General features: G+C 38.2%; 1 protein-coding gene across 4 annotated transcripts in view; it reads left to right on the forward strand.

Moving 5' to 3' along the window:
- Positions 1-1,263: 1,263 nt before the first annotated feature.
- LOC101737283 (high affinity cAMP-specific and IBMX-insensitive 3',5'-cyclic phosphodiesterase 8) overlaps positions 1,264-22,097 on the forward strand; it is a 300,600-nt gene continuing 279,766 nt past the window's right edge. For all 4 annotated transcript variants that reach the window (XM_062674044.1, XM_062674043.1, XM_062674042.1 and 1 more), the window contains exon 1: positions 1,264-1,483. The gene's annotated coding sequence lies outside the window, so the exon portion shown is untranslated. The remainder of the gene's footprint in view (positions 1,484-22,097) is intronic.

A 22,097-nucleotide genomic window follows, 5' to 3' on the forward strand; every position in this document is an offset into this window, starting at 1 on the left:
GTAGGACCTCTTGTGAGTCCGCGCGGGTGGGTACCACCACCCCGCCTATTTCTGCCGTGAAGCAGTAATGCGTTTCGGTTTGAAGGGTGGGGCAGCCGTTGTAACTATACTTGAGACCTTAGAACTTATATCTCAAGGTGGGTGGCGCATTTACGTTGTGGATGTCTATGGGCTCCAGTAACCACTTAACACCAGGTGGGCTGTGAGCTCGTCCACCCATCTAAGCAATAAAAAAAACCATTATTGCTCCATGATAACGCGAGACCTCATACAGCACGAGAAACCGTTTTAAATCTACAGGAACAGCAATTAGAAACCATTAGTTACCCTCCGTATTTGCTATACCTTACTACAACGGACTACCAATTTTTTTTCGTGATTTGGACAATTTTCTACGTGACAAAAAGTTTTCTTCCCAGGAGGCAGTACAAAATGCTTTTACACAGCTTGTAGAGTCTAGATCACCAGAGTTCTATCGCAACGGCGTAAATGACCTTCCTATCAGATGGCAGCAATGTATAGATAATAATGGTAGATATTTTGATTAAATAAATATGTTAATTGAAAAAAAAACACGAATTTAATTTTTTTAGTACAAAATATATGCAATTTCATACTTTACCCCCTAATACGAGTATATAGTTCTTTATATTTAAAAGCTTCTTCTAAAAGCTAAAAGCCCAGTCTAGAGTTTTTTTTTTATCTTTAGAAGAAAAAATATATACCTAGACGTTGGATTAATTTTTGACTTGAAAAGCATTTGATTTTTGTGAAAAAAATTCAATGCGTACAGACGCTTCTGTTGCTATAAGTTTTATAATAGTAAAACATGTGATAAGATATACAGATACAAATGTATAGATAAGAAAATATTAAATTTTGAAATGAAGACTGGAATTATATTCGTCCAATTTTAAACGTGATTCTTCTTCTGTTGCTGATATAGCTGAATCAATTGTGTTATAAATTATAATTTCAGAACTGGCAATGGAATGTAAGTACATATCTGTTTAGGATCGCGTATAAATTTCATTGCTGACGGATGACTTGAATGACAATTTTACTACAAAGAAATTCAAAGAATTCGACTATCTTTAATGTATTGTCAGCGATAATATATATTTCAGAAACATATTTAAATTAATAAAAATAGGAGAATCGAAAATTGTGTGAATATTATTATGAAAATGTTTGGGCGGTGGCGGTGGCTAGGGCGGGCGGGGGGGCGCCGCGTATTCCTCATTTTCAGACACTTCAGTTAGTCGCCATGCATCGGCCAGTCGAGGTGCACGTTGATTCCCGTCGGTACAGAATCTCTCGTATCGTCGAGACGTTTTGAAACGGTCTTTCAAACCATCAACTAAAAACATCAAAGACAAAAGTGTTATTTTAATTTATTTACGTATTTTTAGTTTTTCACAAAATTCAACAATCGCATTGTGAAGTGATTTGTTTTTGTTTACTTTTTAAAACTCTTTAAAAGGTGAGTTTTTTTTTAAATACGTATCGAACAGCTGATTAATTAATTCCAGTACAGACAGCAGAGTGGAACGCTTATCTGCTAAAAAGGCATAGCTTTACAACCAGAATTAGTAAAATGTTTTGTAATTTAGATAAACATACCAAGCTGCTTCCTTTTATTTCCATGAATGTACGTCATACGAGTACATTAGTGGTTTGTAGGTATGTTTGTTTGTAAATTGTAACATACTAACATTTGTATAGATTTGAAGGTCGGATTGTCAGGTTTGAGATGTACTTTAATTTTATTACAGGTCATAACATTTTTTTTTGTTACACATAATAACTTCTAATTCAATAATTAATTACTAGAGATAATTAGCGAATTTAGATCTTAGACGAAGACGAAAGTCGATTGCCTACTAATTAATTTAATAGAGAATAATTTAAGTATACTAAAAAAAAAACTTTTAATTTATCTAAAATCTTATACCAATTAAAACTATAATTCCAGTTATTGTAAACAACATAAATCTTAATTTACAACAACAAACCTATATAATCTATGATGTTGTAACAAATACTACGTAACTAAATACTATATTTAGCGTTTCTATTTAACTGTTAACACTTCTGCGTGCAGTGAGCAGGATGAGGATGCGCAGGATCGGTTGTTGTGGCGAACCTTGTGGGAAGCTCATTCCCGATCCTGCGGACAGAATGGAAAGCAGTCGACGTCGCCCAAAACACGTCATCTCGGATCCTCCCGATCCACTAACGGTGCTTCTAGGTACTTCAAGCACCGGTCACCGTTCTCGTCGAACCCGTCGCTTGCGACGAAGGGCTCGACGAGTAAACTAAGTAACTCCCAGACACAGCCCACTGAGTTTCTCGCCGGATCTTCTCAGTGGGTCGCGTTTCCGATCCGGTGGTAGATTCTGCGAAGCACGGCTCTTGCTAGGGTTTTCGTGTTAGCATCGTCGTCAGGTTTGAGCCCCGTTAGCTCACCTACAAACGTTAGGGTTACGCTGGAATAGCCTCTCAAGGCCACCAGCTTAGGTAGCAAAAAAAAAAAAAAAGTGGGAAGCCTATGTCCACCAGAGAACATCCGTGGGTTGAAAAAAAAAACTCACTTTTACTATGAAAAATTCGACATTAAGCTCTCTGGTTTTTCAATGACTGTACACTATGTACTTCATTCAAAAGGACGTCGACCTCTTCGTTGTTATATCCACGTCTTAAAGGGCGTTCCATAAATCAAAGCGCATTTTTCTTGCTCCAAATAGATTCGCCTGTGACATAACGATGTATCAAAATATCATAAACGAATACAAAAATCTATACAATGAAACCAACGAAACACGTTTCACGCATCTGAGACGTAAGGAGTATTATTTATTGTCAAAAGCAAATAGGTATGGAGGTCGGGCGCTAACCATTTCGTCATGTGTGTCCGTGTGTTGACTCACGAGTGACTGACGACTTCCTGAACTGTACTCCACCACATTCAGGTCACAATCTAGCGGAGTGTACCCATTAGAACATATCGACAAGCGCAGCCTCTAATTAAAGCTGTTTTGTCGATTTACAGTTAAGGCTTAAGAACGTTTGTCTCCGTTTTTGGGGTTATTAATGAGCAAACGAACTCATGTGCCATCTGATGTTTTTTTTTTATTGCTTAAATGGGTGGACGAGCCACAGCCTATCTGGTGTTAAGTGGTTACTGGAGCCCATAGACATCCACAACGTAAATGCGCCACCCACTTTGAGATATAAGTTCTAAGGTCTCAAGTATAGTTACAACGGCTGCCCCACCCTTCAAACCGAAACGCATTACTGCTTCACGGCAGAAATAGTCAGGGCGGTGGTACCCACCCGCGCGGACTCACAAGAGTTACTACCACCACAATTGTGCAAATTATAATTTTGTTGTTGTGATGTTTAGTGATTATACAATAGCCCATAGACAACTTAGGAAATAATAACAATGGAGGAGTCATTATTTTCTCGGCCTAATTAGACAAATAAAAATGTTTTTTTCCAAAAATAAAGTCTGGAGTCTCTAACGACAAAATATCTGGAACTTCATTTAAGGACAAAATAATTTCATTTGGACATGTCACACCGACTCACTTACGAACTACCTATACATATATGTATATACATTTAATTAGATACATATATAGACATTAAATGCCCAGACAAAGAGGATATTAAATTCCCAGGCAAAGAGCTAACAAACGATCGTTTGGAACCTCTGGGTCTGCGGAGGGACTTCGGTTCCCTCTGTATTTTGTACCGTATATTCCATGGGGAGTGCTCTGAGGAATTGTTCGAGATGATACCGGCATCTCGTTTTTACCATCGCACCGCCCGCCACCGGAGTAGAGTTCATCCATACTACCTGAAGCCACTGCGGTCATCCACAGTGCGTTTCCAGAGATCTTTTTGCCACGTACCATCCGGCTATGGACTGAGCTCCCCTCCACGGCGGTCCCGAGGGCTATGACATGTCCTTCTTCAAACGAGGCTTGTGGAGAGTATTAAGCGTTAGGCAGCGGCTTGGCTCTGCCCCTGGCATTGCTAAAGTCCATGGGCGACGGTAACCACTCACCATCAGGTGGGCCGTATGCTCGTCTGCCTACAAGGGCAATAAAAAAAAAACCTGTGCACCCTACAATTGTTTGAATCTTCGACCCAGCTATCAAGGGCATTAACTATTGCATCTTTGGTGAGTCTCTATTGTATTTTGGAAATTAAAATATGAATTAATGATGGTCTCCGTACATAACGCATTATCACCAATTCATATGTATATGCATATATTGTTTGAAAAACATTTTCATTGTAAAACGGCATGCTATAGTTCCTAGGTAAAGCAACGTTTAAATTTAAATAATAATAAAAATAAAATAAATTTCTCAATATCATTCATTATTTGTAAATCTCTCAAGGACATATATTCTGGGAAAACTACAATGGAATATCCATGGGAAACTGACGAGTCTTGAATCTAGTGGCGTCAGAATAAAATTAATCAAATTAAGATATTATTACCTTGTGAAACTGGTTTTTTTTTTATAACTTCACGTTTTCGATAGAAAAACATTTTATTGTATCCAAGTAGGCACGAGATCTGCGTTTGTTTGAATAACGAGATCTATCATAAAAATTATCTTCCGCAAATAGTAGGTACGTTGTGTGTTCAGTAAACATACTTAGGTATGTATGTTTTATGATTGTCCTAACAAATTCTATGGGATGTTTTCGATTCGGTATTTACAAGTTTGGAGTTTCAATTTTAATTGGACCTTTACTGGTGGTAGGACCTCTTGTGAGTCCGCACGGGTAGGTACCACCACCCCGCCTATTTCGGCCGTGAAGCAGTAATGCGTTTCGGTTTGAAGGGTGGGGCAGCTGTTGTAACTATAGTGATACCTTAGAACTTATATCTCAAGGTCCGTAGTGTAGATGTCCATGGGCTATCACCAGGTGTTATCACCAGGTGGGCTGTGGTTACTGGAGGACATGAGCACGTCCACCCACCTAAGCAATAAAAAAACAATTTTTGATTTAGTTTTTTCTTTAGTTTTTCATGGACGCTATCAGATGGGGTTCGTATTCTGTCAATTGTCAAAAACCACGATCGTCATTATTCTGTTTTATAACACTCGACTTGATGCAGAATTTAATAAAAAACAATGTAACCAATGTAACGTTTTTTTTTGTAGGGAAATTACTTGAAGTATAGTTGTGAATATAAAATTTCGTTATTATTTGGTTGCAGGACGTAAGTCCGCACGGGAACGTCCCACAATCTCGGCTCTTTCTAGCAAAACAGTCATGGGTTCCGGTATTAAGGGTATAACAGCTCTTATACAATTGAGATTGCGACCTTATTGAAGTGAAACTTCCTTATCGGCGTTGGAAAAAAATTTACCGTCACATTTTTCGGTTACGCGTCACTTTTTTCCGTTACGCGCCATCTGTTTTGTATTCATGTCTATGATAATAAAATCCTTTTGTTTAAACTTTATCTAATTTAACTTTTTTGTATTCATGTCTATGATAATAAAATCCTTTTGTTTAAACTTTATCTAATTTAACTTTATTTAACCAATTTCTAGAAAGTTGCATGTAGATCATTTTTCGAAAAATAAGGCCATAAACAAGTTTCACTTCTTACGTGTGTACACTAGTACACGCACACATTTTTTTTCCTAAGGTGGATTACGGCTTTCACGAAGAGAACTGTTTCGTCCATTTGACCAAAAAAAAGATTACCTTGTAACACCGCGTCACTCATAATAACTATGCAAATATTCCAAGCAATCGAATAAGCAATATCGCCCTTTTAGAATTGATGTTGCTTAACTAAAATTTTTAAGAAAATTAGTTTTATACTTCATTCGACTTATAAGCATGTATTCTAGAAGTTTACAAAACTAAACGCATCTTTTAGTTTAGAAAAGGTCAATGTACTTTTCCAAATAAAGCGCACGCACACATTGAAGTATTAAAATCGGAAAACTAAAAAAATCTATTTCTTGAATTACACTTTTAGAGTTTACCAAAAATTAAGATATTTTTTTTTATTGCTTAGATGAGTGGACGAGTTCACAGCCCATCTGGTGTTAAGTGGTTACTGGAGCCCATAGACATCCACAACGTAAATACGCCACCCACCTTGAGATACAAGTTCTAAGGTCTCAAGTATAGTTACAACGGCTGCCCCGCCCTTCAAACCGAAACGCATTACTGCTTTACGGCAGAAATAGGCAGGGTGGTGGTACCCACCCGCGCGGACTCAGAAGAGGTCCTACCACCAGTAATTATGGATTAAGCCAATTCAATTGTAAATATGCGATATGTGAACGTATAGATAAGCGTAATAAAACAAAATAAATATTTGTTGTAAAAACGATGCCAAACGTAAATCATTGTGAATTATTAATACGCTTTTATTAGTTTCAGACGTAAGTATGTATGTTTGTAAAGAAATCTTTGAACATAATTTTGACCCCCCTTCAAAACGTCGGATTAATTAGAAATTTGGTATACTTATTAAGGACCGATGACAATTCAATATTAAAAAATATATTGAAAACATTAAAATTCAACTAAAAAATGAAAAATAAATAATAGTTTAAAAAACTAACTTAATAAAAAATGATTTTATTGTAAAAAAAAGCGTATAATAAAATCATTTTGTCTTACTTACACTATTTTTAATTCAAATTTATTAAAATTTATTTTCTATTTTTTAAATGGATTTTCTATAAAAGCGTATTTTGTTAGTTTTTTAAACTATTATTTATTTTTCTTAAACTCATTGACTTCTCAGCGACAACATATTGTAACCTTTCACCTCACTACGAGTAGTAATATTATAATCCATTTCACATTCCACGTATTAATTTCAATTTAACGGCTTATTCAGTGAGTGCACTCAGTGTCATTATGAATGAATTAATGAATGAATTATGAACGGGCATCAATTGCTTGGTCACGTCCGCAGACTATAAGCATAAAATACTGATATGTATTAAATACACTACTAAATAATACTAATAAAATAATAATGTATTAAATACACTACTAACAAAATAACGCCATCTTGTTGTGTCCTTAAAGCGGTTAGTTGACCTCAATTAAGAAAAATAGTATTATTATTCGCCAATAGATGTCGGGAAGAGTTGATTATTGAAAACACGAATAAAACAACATATTCTGAAAATAAATCGTAGCTAGATCGGTTTATCGCCCCCCTGTATACTAAATTTTATGAAAATCGTTGGAGCCGTTTCCGAGATTCAGATTATATATATACAAGAATTGCTGTTTTACTGTCTTTTACAAACAAACCAAGCTTTCAACAAAAGTAACATTGAAATCTGAACACAACAGATTTCGTTTTCTAATTTTAATTTTCTTGGACGGAGTAATTGTTTGTGGCCCAAAGGCCATTCTGGCTTCGCCGGGACAGGTGGGCGTGTACGGGATGAAGGGCAGACGCATCGCGAACGAATCTGCTGTCGGTGTGCTTAGTGCGAGTTTTTTAACGTGCTCGATAGCGTATACGTTAACTCACATTTGTATGGAGTTGTAACGTTTGCCTACGTTTGCCGCTAGCGGCGTTGTTCCAACTGCATACAAATTTGAGTTAACTTTTACGCTATCGAGAACGTTAAAAAACTCGCACTAAGTACACGGATCGAAATCGCGACCCGCTCAGTGGGCTGTTGTTATTAGCTGTAATAATTACGTTTGTTACAAAAGACCTGGAATAAACATTGACCTTTTTTTTTAACGCTGGGGAATCCATTTACGGATACCCGGTCGAGGGGGGTAACGGACCGGGTTATGTCGGACTCCGGCGCCTCCTGAGAGGAAGAAGGGGAGAAGAGAAGAGTCGAGGTCCTTCACCTCCCCCAATTTCTCACAGGAGACTACGCCTTGAAAAAGGCGCGCGAAGCACTTGCCCCGCAGAACGACTACCGACTAAACCCCATCGAGCCCCACCACTCCGACTCCACGAAACCCACGGTACCGCACAGTGCGCGCCGAAGGCTCGCCGTCGCCGGTACCCATCCTGTTAATAGGACGGCACTCCATAATAGGACGGCATTGACCTAAAATATACAAATGGAAATTACACATGGAAATTAACCTTATAATTTATTTTGTAAGCCTTTGAAAGAGCTGAAGTCTGTACTAGGTTCAAAGACCTGTATTACTGATCTCCAGGCTCCCTCCTACGTTACAGTCTTATATACATTACCCGGTCGAAACTGTGAACAAATAGAAAATAATGATCCCACAATTTTTTCCTTATGTGCGTTTAAGTGAAACATAATAATTAGTATTCCTAATTACGTTCATACGAACGTACTCGGTAAATTTTCGTCTGAGGAAAAAATAAAGGGAATTTAAAGTAAATTGTTTGATAAGCCTCCAACTATTATTACTATTACGGTTTAATCTTTAAAAAAAATTATTGTATTTCCGGCGTTTCAAATACTTTAAAGTTATCGTAGTCACGAACGACTAAACAATTATACTTCGAAATTTGAATACTGTCTAACTCAAATATTAAAAATGGTATAATGTATATATTAATACGTGAAGCAAAAACTTTGTATCCCTTTTTACGAAAATTACGCGGACGGAGGAGTATGAAATTTCCTACACTTATAGAGAATATAGAGAAGAAGTGCACAATGCTAATATTTTTTTAAAATAATGCATAAAAGATACATTAAATCAATAAAGAAAACATTACACACACTACATACCATGTATTTGAAGCACACACGCATGCATACTATTTATTGTCAAACTTTTGTTCTTGACGTCTGTTGTCAAATTGAGATTAAATATTGTTTGTCTTTGTTAATATTTTTTATAGTGTAGTCTTGGCGAAATTTGTGATTATAGAAGTATAAAATACAATCATAATACTGTACAAACTTACAATTCCAATTAATTATAGTCGAATGTCGACTACTGCGGGACCACTAGTGATAATAAAAACTCGGGATTAATTTGTAAAAGTAATTTCAGTTATGTGTACGAATCGCGAATGGTGTAGAAGATAAGCTGCCAAATGTGAGAATTCATAATGATGACTTCCAGGAAAAGGTCTGTAAGAAAATATAATTATAATATAATTTTGTACTGCAAAATTGGGACTTAAAAGTAATGTATCTAGGTGGGTGGCGGCATTTACGTTATCGACGGCTTTGGGCTCCGGTAAACACCAGGTGTTCCGTGCTTTTTTTTGCTTAGATGGGTGGACGAGCTCACAGCCCACCTGCTGTTAAGTGGTTACTGGAGCCCATAGACATCTACAACGTAAATGCGCCAGCCACCTTGAGATATGAGTTCTTATGTCTCAGTATAGCTACAACGGCTGCCCCACCCTTCAAACCGAAACGCATCACTGCTTCACGGCAGAAATAGGCAGGGCGGTGGTATCTACCCGTGCGGACTCACAAGAGGTCCTACCACCAGTAAAGCTTGTCCGCAAACTGAGCAATAAAATATTGCTATGATTTTGTTTACAAGTATAACGTGTTCTTCGGAAAAACCGTATTGCAAAGTAATTAATGTTTAGACTTCTGTAGCAAGTCCGCATTCAGGAGATAACTTCTTGTAGCAAGAGCAGTCCTCACTCAACAGGCCAAGATAGGCCATTCGCCGTCGCTTCAGCTCATAATCATGTAGATTTAAGATAAGTGCATTCATGTTTAGTTATTTGCTACGAAAATATTATATTATTAATTAAATTTTAAATCACTCGTTTAATTGGCAGCAGAGATTAATTGAAACTTTATTACAACTACTACCTATATTATGTTTCTGGAAATGAGTTATCTAATAGTTTATGTTAATCGAATGCATAAAAATGTTTTGTAAACAGGCAGTGTTGTATAGACATATTTAAATTATTAAAACGATTACAAATGTTTCGTAAAAAAAGACAAATGAGGCTTTGTTATCGATATTTTGTATCGATACGAATTGCAGTTGTTTCTTTTTATCAGCCCACAGACGTCCACTGATGGTCATAGGCCTCCCTTAAGCCTCGCCACAAAGACCTGTCTTGCGTTGTCTGCATCCAGTTTTGTTTACTGTACACATATTATTATAAACTTCACCGACAGTTTCTTCTTTCGAGCACAAATTAAACATTGTAGTAATTAAGGCAGGGGTCTTATACAACGTGGATGATAAGCCGTCTCATCACCCCGCGCTATCAACGTAGATAACAACTGATAACAGCCACTGAGCACTTAGCCGGATTTTATCTCCGGTCAGCCTCACTGAGTCAAGCTGACGTACTGTAACGTATATTGAATTATAGTTTGCTTTGGCCATAGATTAATAAAGTCCGTTGGCTGTTAGCCGAAGTTATAGTTCTGTGGTTTTGGCTTGTCTTAACTCGTAGGTACAAGGTTACGTGTACAATTGTAGTTTAAGCGCGTAAGAGTACTCGTAGAACAACTCTTCCTATTTCTGCCGCGTTGCAGCCATTCAATTTTTGAAAGGTGATATCTCCGTTACACTATGCACTTGAAACTTCCACCTTCATGTCTCAAGTGGGGCACATTTTGCACCTTTAGAAATATAGAGACCCATTTCGAAATTTTTGAATATCAACTTTAATTAAAAAAGTTAACCTAGAACGACCTTTTTCAGCTTTTTTTTTTCACCCTAACGTGCAGGTTAGCTCACGGGGCTCAAACCGGAATGTTGCTAACACTGGCCCTAGCAAGAGCAGTGCTTTGCAAAATCTACCACCGGATCGAAAACGCGTCCCACTGAGAAAATCCGGCGATAACTTAGTGGGCTGGGTCTGTGGGTTAATTCACTCGTCGAGCCCTTCGTCGCAAGCGACGAGTTCGACGAGGACGGTGACCGGTGCTTGAGGTACCTAAAAGCACCGTTAATGGATCGGGAGGATCCGTAATGACTTGTTTACGCATAATGACGTGTTTCGGGCTTTTCAGCAACTCTTAGTAATAAAATGACCAAAAGTAGCTTATAAAGGGACAAACTTATCCATCGGTCTCTTTCACTCCGTCCCCTTCCTCTACCTCTTTTCGGTTTGAGAACTTTAATTGGTGTATTACTCTTTCGTCTCTTTATACAATACCAAAACCCATTTCAACATCGCCGAATTTTAAAGTCTTTGGAACTAAAGTACTGTAGTAAACTATTATTTTATTTTATTAGACCGATACTACTATACTATTGCTGCTACTACAACGGGTAGTAGCATTCACGCTATTTTCATGTCAGGTTTGAGCCCCGTGAGCTCACCTACTAGTTAAGGTTACGCTCATATGGTCTCTCTAGACCATCAGCTTAGGTAGGAATAAAAGAAAGCTGTTTTCATTCTAGATCCTCTTCTGCGCCTCGATGTCTTTAAGACTATAAAGGCCATGACATCTGTGGATAATTTCATCACGGACCCGTTCTCCCATTTTTCGTCTTTCTAAATATTCACATTAAAACTAATACATCCTTCTTCCTAGTTCGCCGAATAATGTAAGTCAAAACTACGTAACGTAATGTTTGTTCTTCATTATATTAGTTCCGTCGAGTAAGGAGCTCGGTTTCGTAATGTATTATTGTGATTAATGGAGTTTTTATCTACATTAGACCTTTTGTTAAGAATACCTACTGTTTGTTGTGGTTGTAATATTTTTTTTTTATCCTTTTAATATATCGTCACGTTGTGTGCACAGATAGGTGGTAAACGCACCCAATGTTTATTAACCCTTTTAGTGCTGATCTTATTTACACATATTTTATAGAAATTGCTAAAGGATTTTTGAAAAAAGGTACCTTATAAGAAGTTTAACTTTAAAAAAAAACCAAAAGTCATGCTATATTAACAGCAAAATAATTTTAAATGTTAATTTATAAAGGTTATTAACTTATTAAAAACGTAAGACATGCGCGTGCTAAGACACATCCGTACAGTTCGATACCTAATACTTATAAATAAACCGCGCAATAGTCGGTATTCCGACGCTCCGCACTTTATACGCGTTAATAGAAAGTCGATCTAACGACGGTTCGCACTCAAAGGGTTAGTAATCATAAAAATGTCAGTATTTAAGTGATTTTTCTCAGTTTTATTATTTTATTTGCAAATCATTTCAAATAGACTACCATATATTATTGTTTTTTTTGGAGTTTACTCCTTAAGAATCGATTTACATATATAGGCCCGGGGTATGAAAATTATGGGGACCAAAATCGTACTAGAGAGTATAGCATGTCACACGAAATGCGTTATGCGCCTGATTGGCTCCTGATTGGCCAATCAGGAGCCAACGCGCGGCCGCGTTATCGCAGGTGACGCCGGGCTGCTGCGCCGGCAGTCCGCCACAAAGCCTCGTACTGATCGCGCGTTTCTCTCATTATTGTATTTTCATATATTTGTTAGTCGTTTGTTTTGTGTCTCGTTAATTTGTTAATAATCTGTAGTGTATCGTGTTGTCGTAATATAGAACTATTTCTCGTATTGTTTCGTTTAATTTACCGACATCGTTTTGCTTGTGGCCGGACGCCGTTCGGGTTCGATTCCTGAACGTATCAACTGTTAGTGGGTTGATACCCGAATATAACCCGCTACAAATCATTTATTAATAAAGCTTATTAAATATAAACAATTCCTTCTATCAGTGAATGGACAACTTATATATTAATTGTAAAAGTGAATTATATAGACTTACTTAATTACCGCATCCACGTGTTCCGCAACTCCCGGATCATTCTCACTAGAATACGTAACTTCCATATTTTACTGTATTCAACTGACACAAATTTATATTTATATCCAGTAAACTCCAGTCGTGCGTCGGAGCGGACACACACACTTTTTTTTCTTTAAAATACGTGGTAAACACCATGAAACCAGTGCGTTCACTGCACTAGATCATTGTCTTTGAAATTATTCGTTTACCTTCCTACACTGTCCCACTTTGACGCGAAAGCGAGCCTTTGATAAACTTAGTTACTTGTTAAGTGACATTCTGCCTACATTACCATACATCAAACGCGAGGTCTTTGAACCGATGCCGAAAATGGAGACAAAACATCGTGGTAATTGTTCGAACTATTCATATGCTACTATCACTTACGTATTCACACAATAGAACACAAACAAAAATGAGTTAACGCATGGCATTCATGACCTTGGTAAGAATAACGGGTATAAGTCGTCGTGGCCTAAAGGATAAGCCGCCCGGTGCGTTCGTATCTGGCGATGCAACGGTGTTCGAATTCCGCAGGCAGGTACCAATTTTTCTAATGAAATACGTACTTAACAAATATTCACGATTGACTTTTACGGTGAAGGAATAAATAACATCGTGTAATCGTGTAGTCAAACCCGCAAAATTATAATTTGCGTAATTACTGGTGGTAGGTCGTCTTGTGGGTCCGCACGGGTAGGTACCACCACCCTGCCTGTTTCTGCCGTGAAGCAGTAATGCGTTTAGGTTTGAAGGGTGGGGCAGCCGATATACTATAAAAACCTTAGAACTATTATCACAAGGTAAGTGGCGGCATTTACGTTGTAAATGTCTATGGGTTCCGGTAACCACTTAACATTAGGGGCTCGTCCAAGCACTTGAGCAATAAATAAAATTAAATAAAAAACCTGAGGGCCCATGAAATGAAAATTAATTTTGTTTATAAGCATTCGTGTTTCTTTTAGTAACCCATATGGCGACACGCGTATTGTTGATTGAATTCATTGAATGACTTATGCAGGGAATTGTGTAAGGAATCACCTATCTATACATCTACCTTTAATTCCTTAAAGTGGTTTAAATACTAGGACTAGATTAGACTAGGATGTTATTATTTTATTATGCTTCATCATCTTCTGCGAGCATAATCCTAGATTTACCCTCAGGTAGCTTGTGACGAGGACCATGGTGAGCGACCATATTCAGTGCCATATGCAACTGACAACACACGAGTCAAACACATTCGTTCTGAAACTCAACGCTATTTGAGTTGCGAAGTTTTTTCATAGCTGCCAGTCGGAGTTGTACTCAACGATTGAACTCTTTCTCGAAGTTAAACTTACCTAGCTGGAGTTTTCACCAGGAAAGCCTGTTCGTCAGAAACTTCGAGCATAGAGTATATGTGTTAGCATAGAGTACCTGTTCTGTACTGAAAAACTCCGTTGTTTTCGTGTTATCCATGTTCATATTAAGGGTCGTTTGCATAAAAGACTTAGTCATCTAGCAACGTCTTCCACTTCTTAGCTATACGGTGTTGTCCAACCATTTCCAGTTCAAAACCATAAAATCCTCTTGGCACTGTTGACAGCAATGCAGAAACAGATACAGCCATGTTCACATTTATAAGTGAAATAATACCTAATTTTTTTTATGTTTTTATTACTTAGTTGGGTTGACGAGCTCACAGCCCACCTGGTGTTAAGTGGTTACTGGACCCCATAGACATCTACAACGTAAATGCACCACCCACCTTGAGATATAACTTCTAAGGTCTCAGTATAGTTACAACGGCTGCCCCACCTTTTAAACCGAAACGCATTACTGCTTCACGGCAGAAATAGGCAGGGTGGTGGTAACTACACGTGCGGACTCACAAGAGGTCCTACCACCCGTAAACCTGCTTATGATTTTCGTGATCGGAATCGTAAAAGGTCAACAACCATGACCTTAGACAAAACTGCTTGACATTATCAATCTATATTTCGGTCTCTTTCGCACTTTTTGCACCCATAAATTCAATTAAAATATTAGCTTAGGTTCGAACACCGTACCATCATTGTGCAGTCATACTTTTTTATGTACATATAAAACAACCATGATTCCTTGAAATATGGGACGGCCTAGTTGCGTTAAAAGCCAATAATATACAACCTCATGTCGCTGAGACGGTACACTAGTTGCCTCGGAACGTGACGTCACGACACAAGTAAAACGGGAGCACGTCGCTTCAGGACTGCATAGTGTGACAATGTGCGACTTCCGATGCGGTCCAAGAAACTGATCAATGTAGAACGTACGATTGATGACGCTTTAAAACTGGAAGTAGGTTGTTCCTGTACATATTCAGCTAGTTCTACATATGGGCCGTTGAAAGGCAAATTTATAGCCTGCATATTGTTTTATTGTAATCAGTAGACGAAACCCGATCATGGCGAAGCAAAGCAGGGTGTACAATACATTTAGAATTTACCTGAATAATTAACCGACTCGACCGCATTAAAACGGTACAGACGTGGGCCATTAAAACAATTATTTATTCAAGAACGAACCCCATCAGCGGATGACAGCGGTTGAGGGCAATAATTGAATGTCGCTTTTGGGATCAAATTGAGGTAGTCTCTATTTTTCAGTATCAAATCTGGATAAGCCGTTGGTTGGTATAAAAAATGCGTCATCACAGTTCCATGTTTGAAATATCAAATTGATGCTCACTCAAACAGATTGACAAGAAAGCGAGTTAATGAAAACGCAGTGAAATCAGGTATCGCACGGGGTTAATGACCTCAAGGGACGCGGTCTAGCGTCGGTTGCTAGTTGATTGATTTAGAATGCGGGCTCAGAAAATGTGAAGTTTTAAAATCTAAAGTATTACTTAGCTTAATCCATCTAGACCGGTCTCCGTTTTATTTTGAACTAATATTGTTTTTATATCTTTGATAGGTGTATGAGATCACGACTCAGCTCGTGTAAAGTGGAGTCATCGATTTTAAGACATGATGTCGAAAACCCGATTTTTTATTTATTTATTGCTTAGATGGATGGACGAGTGTTAAGTGGTTACTGGAGCCCATAGACATATACGCCGTAAATGCGCCACCCACCTTGAGATATCTGTTCTAGGGTCTCAGTATAGTTACAACGGCTGCCCCGCCCTTCAAACCGAAACGCATTACTGCTTCATGGCAGAAATAGGCAGGGTGGTGGTACCTACCCGCGCGGACTCACAAGAGGTCCTACCACCAGTAGTAGTTTATTGCTGTTTCGGTTTCGGGAAATTCTCATATATGCCGCGTATAGTCTTAGTATATTGTATAACGATTATTTCACGGTTCCAATCGGAACGCATGACTGATTCGATGCAGAAATAGGTAGAATGGTGATACTTGCTCATGTCGGCTTATAATACGATCTACCACAAGTAAAAGTATTAGTTTGTGATTACCTTTCGACTCTAGCTTACTATTTCATTATGTAAATGAATGTAATTCAGTTCAATTCGTTTATTTATCAGATAACAATAATCCATCAATTCACATACACATTTAAAATTTACAATAGGCACATAAACAAAACAAAATAAAATAAATAAAAATAATAAAGAAATAGGCCTTCTCAACTTATATTATTAATAATATAATATTGGATTAGATTAGATGATTTGAATACAATATTATTTAAAATGTTAAAAAATATGTTAATTTAATTTATATTTTGATTTAATTTAAATTTTAATGAGATATTACAATGCTATAAGTAATATGACCATCAATGAATTATGTATACTCGGTATATAAGAATCGACGTGTTCCCGAAAATAAAAATTGCTCATTGCAAAGCTTGTCCGAAAACAACGCTGCTTCACGACGGGATTAAACTCAAATTACATTAAAAATTTATATTTAGAAGAAAGACATTTCTAATTGTTTTTTTTTTTTTTTTTTTTGTTTTTTTTATTGCCTTTGTAGGCAGACGAGCATACGGCCCACCTGATGGTAAGTGGTCACCGTCGCTCATGGACGTCAGCAATGCCAGGGGCAGAGCCAAGCCGCTGCCTACCATAAAATACGTTTCTTCACGCAATGTAATAATAAAGCTGAGCTACAAGTTTCACGATCTTCAGAGGGCTGGATAATACTCCGGCTACCGCCTTAAAGTATTCATACTATGCTTAGTAAATGAAGATTGTTTTCTTCGTATGTTAGGTGAATAGTTTATTGCTGTTTCGGTATCGGGAACTTCTCTTACATACCACCCATAGTCTTTTTTTTTTTTGCTTAGATGGGTGGACGAGCTCACAGCCCACTTGGTGTTAAGTGGTTACTGGAGCCCATAGACATCTACAACGTAAATGCCGCCACCCACCTTGAGATATGAGTTCTAAGATCTCAGTATAGTTACAACGGCTGCCCCGCCCTTCAAACCGAAACGCATTACTGCTTCACGGCAGAAATAGGCAGGGTGTTGGTACCTACCCGCGCGGACTCACAAGAGGTCCTACCACCAGTAGTAGTTTATTGCTGTTTCGGTTTCGGGAAATTCTCATATATGCCGCGTATAGTCTTAACATGATCGCATATTGCTTAAGCAAGATCAAACGCGTTTCAATAGCAGCCAGATGCAACATAACACAGAACATAATACAGAAACGCTTCGCTTTGACATGCACTAATTGTGATGTCTGCTTATAATTACACGCATCGACATCGACCACAAATTGGGTCTCGATAAACTAATAGCTTGTAACATTTACGTACGTATGTCCATATGTATATTAGTTTTTATTAATAGTTGCTTTACAAAAGAGGCTGATCGATTTGACGATTTCTTTTTAAAATTCCAAGTTTTTCCTTGCGTTGTCGAGTAATTGTATGCCATCCTACCCGTGTATACCGTCAACTATTACTGCTTTAAAGGATATAAAAGCGAAGATAACCGAGTTTGATATTGGAAATCATATTGTCTTGTTTCTGTACACGAGTAGCTGCATAATACCGGATGGAATGGCGATAGTATAGCACAGACGGGCGTCAAACTAAAATGACTTCAAATATATCTTCATATATATTTCTTCTGTGCGTGTGTTTGTCACTGAATTCCTGCTAAACGGCTGAAATTTTCTGTGTACCTTCAGGTAGACTTAGAATGGTTTAGATTCACAAATCAGCCCGGCAGATGCCGCTGCAGTTGGTATCTAGGTTATTTATCTTTCCTAGAAAAAATTTATATGCCAAAACAATGTTTGCCGGGTCAGCTAGTATGTATATAATATATTACCCTACTTATTCGCTGGTAGCCTAAGCTACGTTATTCCAACTACGTGCGGACGGGTAAGTGAGTTCAAGGGCTCTCAACTTGAGAGAATTTGCTAACACTAGCACTAGCAAGGGCAGTGCTTCGCATAATCCACTACCAGATCGGAACCGCGACCTACTGAGAAGATCCGGCGAGAAACACAGTGGGCTGTGTCTATGGGTTAGTTCGTCTTCTTCTTCATAAAGTGAACTTGTAGTACGACTATTCAAGGATCGATTGTACAAAGTAACATAATTTTCATTACTTAATATATAAGAAAAAGTCACGACACAAATCAAAATAATAAAGTACGGAAACTATTTCATATTTTTTAAAATAAATATTCATTGTTACGCGCTGAATGATGCATGCATAATATGTTGAGCGAATGAAATTGAGTTTAACCACTAAAATTACTCGACAAGAGCGCCCGTATTGTATTTTTTTCAATTTTTTCTTGTCATAATTAAAAATACTAGAGGTCCCGCAATAGTCGAAATTCGACTATAATTAATTGAAATTGTAAGTTTGTACACTATTATGATTCTATTGTCAAAGACTTTTTATGTTATACTTTTATAATCACAAATTTCGCCAAGACTACACACTATAGAAAAATATTAATAAAGACAAACAATATTTAATCTATTCTCAATTTGACCACAAACGTCAAGAACAAAAGCTTGACAATAAATAGTATGCCTGGTGTGTGCGTCAAATACATGGTATGTAGTGTGTGTAATGTTTTCTTTGTTGATTTAATATATCTTTATATATAACATATCTTCTCTATATTTTCTATAAGTGTGGGAAATTTCATACTCCTCCGTCCGCGCAATTTTCGTAAAAAGGGATACAAAGTTTTTCCTTCACGTTATATAGATATTTACAGTTAAATCTTACGTTTATTTTAATTTTATTATTATTATTATATGCTATAAGTTTCGGATACATTTTTCCTGGTCATAGTGTTTATTCGTCAACATTGTGTACTGTAAAATTTTCTTTTAACGTTATTGTCAGTCTTCATTTTCAAGGAACTTCATTGGTTACAATTCGTTAAATCACATTTTAACTTTAATATTTTAATGTATCTCACGAATCTGATATTCTATTTCTCAGATGTCTCATAGGGATTACGAAAGAGACCTTAATTTTCCTTATTCTATACAAAATTAAGGAAGACTTGTCTGATTTCATTTAACTTTTATTCGCTCAACCTTTTAGTTCTCGGCTCCGAGCTGTAGGTAATTTATAGTTTCTGACATTTTCTCCGCGTCCGGAGGAAAGCTGCTAAATTTTAGTTACGAACAAAGACTGAACAAGTTGAGTTATAAGTGTGAAATCTCGTATGTCTTAATTTCAATATATTGATGTTCTAATGTTATGGATTATGTACAAAATATTTACATACAAAATTAAACAGTAAGTTATGGAAATAGCACTAGATTTTTTGTTTATTTTTATTGCTTACTTGGGTGAACGAGCTCACGGCCCACCTGGTGATAAGTGGTTACCGGAGCCGATAGACATCTGCAACGTAAATGCCGCCACCTACCTTGAGATATGAGTTCTAAGGTTCAGTGTAGGTACAACGGCTGCGCCACCCTTCAAATCGAAACGCATTACTGCTTCACGGCAGAAATAGGCAGGGTGTTGGTACCTACCCGTGCGGACTCACTAGACGTCCTACCACCAGTAATAAAGATTTGTGCACTCTTTGCATATTCATCTATTGATTTTAAAATTAACACAGCTTTATTTAAGATAGTTGTCGCATTAAAAACATCATACAGAATTTCATTGCTCTTTTAATAATCGAATTTATTCTAGTAATTTGCCACTTACGACTTTTCGTTTTGATGGCACTGTAGAATTACGTATCTGTAGTCGAAGTATATGTAACGAAAACAACGTAAGCGACATCATGTCATAAACACTCGTATTGAGAAACATGAATATGTTGCCAACATAGTTTTGCTACAATACGACTTGGTTACACAACGGGATAGCGGAACATCAAACAGAAGCAGCGCTTTGATTGTGCGTAGAGCATAATAAACAGTTTTGTATTTAGCTGCAATAAAAATTCGTAATTACGAATTGCCTAGTTAATCTGTTACGATACAGTTGTAAAAATATTCACGAATCCGTCTCCGTAGTGGAGTGGTAATAAAATGAACAGCCGAAAAGTGTGGTAATAAAATTCTTGATTTAGAGGTTCCTTAGCGTACTGGGATTTAGTGGGTATTTTTTTTTGTATGCGATGAACATTTTTCACACAATGTCACTGCACAATGTATTCTTTCTAAGGAACTATGAACATGTTTAAATACATACATAGTTAATACTTGATGCCTTTTTATCGACCCGAAAGAATTTTGTAATTAAGTAGGTTAAGATATGATGAAAAACTCAGCGGACTAATGCTAAGTATAGGCCAGGGGTCGGCAACCTCCGGCTCGTGAGCCACACGTGGCTCTTTGGATATGAAACTGCGGCTTTTTAGTTCCACACGCAAATATTATTTATTTTATAAAAAAAAAAAACATTTTAAAATTGTTCTGAATCGACTAACGATAATTGGGCACCATTTCTATCTCTCAGGCCATTGTTGTAAGTCAATGTTTAATCGTTTTCATTTTTTACTTAAATAATAAGTGACTATCTAATAATACCATTATTAGATAATCACTTTATTAGATAACCATTATCTAATTTGTTGTAAAAAACACTACTTATATAAGAATCGCTACATAGTATAAAACAAAGTCGCTTTTTCTGTCCATATATCCCTATGTATGCTTTTTTTTTTTTTTTTTTTTTTTTTTTTTTCCACAGGAGAAAATCGCCGGATCCCCACCCGCGCGGCAGGTGGGGTATGTGGGAGTTGAACCTCACTAAAAACTCCTGCCGCTCACAACCGGCGCCCTACCTCGGACCGGGCCGGAGCCCAGTCGGGGCTATTGAAACGGCGGGACAGGGTTGACGCAGAGCACATTACATCCATCCCACCGTCCCACGGACGCCGGACCGGTGGCCGCCAGCGAAACGACCACCGGTTCCCTCGTTCAGCGGGCCGAGAGCCCGCTTTGATGGCGCCGCGTTACACCTTCCCCCAGAGCGGTCGGGGGAACGCGGTCTACCATCACCCGGCTTCCTATTGCGGGTGAGCGTGCAGAGCACGCCACCCCTCGTCTGGGTCCCTCCCCGCACAAAACGGGTGGGACCCCTAGCTCTTAGGGGGCCAGGTCACGGATACGACCCCGGTCCCGACCCCCTGCTCGGCGGCGGCGGGTTTCCGCGTAGTGAGGAGAGCTTTCCCTCACTCGCCCCGCCGCCTCCTTCTGCGAGATGGTGCACTCGCAGAAGTCGAGCATAGCCTTCCATGACTCATCGCTGCCAAGCATCGACGCCACGACGCCAGGCAGCGACAAGTCAGGTCCTATCTTTGCGACCAGGACACGGCGCTGCACCTCCCAAGCGGGGCAGACAGCGAGCGTATGCTCCGCCGTGTCCAGGTCGTGTCCACAATGGTGACACCTCGTCGTCGGCTCAGCCCCTATCCGGCGCAGGTACTTCCCGAAGCATCCGTGCCCGGTCAGCACCTGCACCAGACGAAAGGTGAGACGTCCCTCGCCACGATTCACCCAGTCATCAAAGACCGGGTAAACCGCCTCGACGGTCCGTAGCCCCCACGTGGGGTTGGCCAATCGCCTCGACCATCCCTATGTATGCTTAATAAAACTACGCAACTGATTTTGATGCGGATTTTTTTAATAGATAGAGTGATTGAAGAGGAAGGTTTATATGTATAATAACATCCATTAAATAGTGGAGAAATCAATAATAAATTACAGTTTCCGAAGCGAAGCGAAGGCGGGTCGCTAGTAAATATATACTTTTCTTGTTCGTTTCGTTTTTTTATCAACAAAATTATTTATGCAAGAACTATTTATTGTTGGCATGAAAACTTTTTGTGGCTCTTTAAAACTTTGAAATTTTGAAAATTGTAATTTTGGTTCTTCCGACTCAAAAGGTTACCGAGGAGGAGGCTAATTGTAACTTTGAACT

The sequence above is a fragment of the Bombyx mori genome, chromosome 19, assembly GCF_030269925.1.
Source record: "Bombyx mori chromosome 19, ASM3026992v2".
Classification (NCBI taxonomy): Eukaryota; Metazoa; Arthropoda; class Insecta; order Lepidoptera; family Bombycidae; genus Bombyx; species Bombyx mori.